This window comes from Rhinopithecus bieti, unplaced genomic scaffold, assembly GCF_001698545.2.
Source record: "Rhinopithecus bieti isolate Rb0 unplaced genomic scaffold, ASM169854v2 scaffold_74680, whole genome shotgun sequence".
NCBI classification, from domain to species: Eukaryota; Metazoa; Chordata; class Mammalia; order Primates; family Cercopithecidae; genus Rhinopithecus; species Rhinopithecus bieti.
Genome location: NW_016828033.1, coordinates 733,027 through 735,065, shown reverse-complemented (window position 1 = coordinate 735,065; position 2,039 = coordinate 733,027).

Sequence of the window (2,039 nt, the reverse complement as noted above, 5' to 3'; positions counted from 1 at the left end):
ACCTCGTGATCTGCCTGTCTCGGCCTCCCAAAATGCTGGGATTACAGGCTTGAGCCACTGTGCCCAGCCTGTTTTGTGAATTTTTAAAGTGTTATGCCACCTCCTAATTATAAAGGAAGGCAACTAGGTGTCATAAAAACCAGTTCGGAAGCACTCCTGCCCATTTCTGCCTTTTCCACATTCTGCAGCCCTGCTGTCTCTTTATTCAAAAGGCAGGATAAGTCTCACACAAAATATGGTCAGCCCCTGAAGAACTGGGCCCCAGGTGTAGCTCTGTAGATTATTTACCTTAGCATATTTTCTTTTGTTTGTTTATTTTAGACCCATGGACAGAGGCTTAGCTGAAACTCTGGTCCCTGGATTTGTGGGTGGTCCCTGGATATGTGAGTGGTCCCTGGATGTGTGGGTGGTCCCTGGATGTCTGGGTGCTTGAATGCATTGCTCTCCATAAGGTCAGGACTGATCCCTGATGGTGAAAGAGAATAAATTGTATCAACAAGCCCCATGCCCTAAAAAGGTAGAAAAGCCATGTTTCTTCATGTTTTGGTTTTCTTTACAATCTAGAATTGTCACCATTTCTTTTTCTTCTACCTATTTTTTAAAAAAAAAAGCTTTGACAGCCTAGGTGGTCATCTAATGTGCACTTTGGAATTTTCTGAAGCATTACAATGTAGCCCTAAAATAAATCACAGAATGCTGGAGTCCATGATATCATTTCCTTGCCTCTAGAAAGGGCTGAGAATCTAAATATCTCAAGCAAATATCTATTTTTAATTTTTAGAAATTTCAAAATATTTCAAAACTTCAGAAATGTTGAAAGAATAGTACAACAAATACTCATATAAATATCATATAGATTCACTGGTACTGTTTAACCACAATCGCCTTATCTCTATATATGTACATCCATTTATTTATTAGTATATATTTACTTTCCGAAACCATTTGAAAGTAATAGAGATCATGACAATTTACGACTAAACGTGTCTCCTAAATAGTAAGATATTATCAGTCGGGCACGGTGGCTTACCCCTGTAATCCTAGCACTTTGGAAGGCCGAGGCGGTGGATCACCTGAGGTCAGGAGTTCGGGACTAGCCTGGCCAACATGGTGAAACCCCGTCTCTACTAAAAATATAAAAAGTAGCCGGGTGTGGTGGCAGGCACCTGTAATCCCAGCTACTTGGGAAGCTGAGGCAGGAAACTCTCTTGAACCCGGGAGGTGGAGGTTGCCGTGAGCCAAGATCACACCACTGCACTCCAGCCTGGGCAACAGAGCAAAACTCTGTCACACACACACACACACACACACACACACACACACATATACACAAAAGGAAGTAAGGTATTCTCTTATAAAACCACAGTACCATTATCACATCAAAAAGCTTAACGTTGCTATAGTCGAATTATCTAATATCCAGTCCATATTCAAATTCCCCATCTGTCCCAATAATGTCCATTACAGCTTTTCAGGTTTTTTTTCCCTGATCCAAGATCCAATCAAGGTTCACATATCCCATTTAGTTGTCTTATCATTTTAGTTTCCCTTAATTTATTTTATTTCTTTTTTCTTTTTTCCTTTTTTTTTTTTTTTTTTTTGAGACAGAGTCTTGGTCTGTCACCCAGGCTGGAGTGCAGTGGCGTGATCTCGGCTCACTGCAAGTTCTGCCTCCCGGGTTCATGCCCTTCTCCTGTCTCAGCCTCCTGAGTAGCTGGGACCACAGGTGCCTGCCACTATGCCCGGCTAGTTTTTTTTTTTTTTTTTTTTTTTTTTTATATTTTTAGTAGAGACGAGGTTTCACCGTGTTCACCAGGATGGTCTCGATCTCCCGACCTCGTAATTTGCCTGCCTCGGCCTCCCAAAGTGCTGGGATTACAGGCGTGAGCCACCGCACCCAGCCTTATTTCTTTCTTTTTTTTTTTTTTTTAAGAAATGGTGTTTTGCTTTGTCACCCAGGTTGGAGTGCAGTGGTGTGATCATAACTCACTGTAACCTTGAACTCCTGGGCTCAAAAACCATTGTCCTGAGTAGCTGGG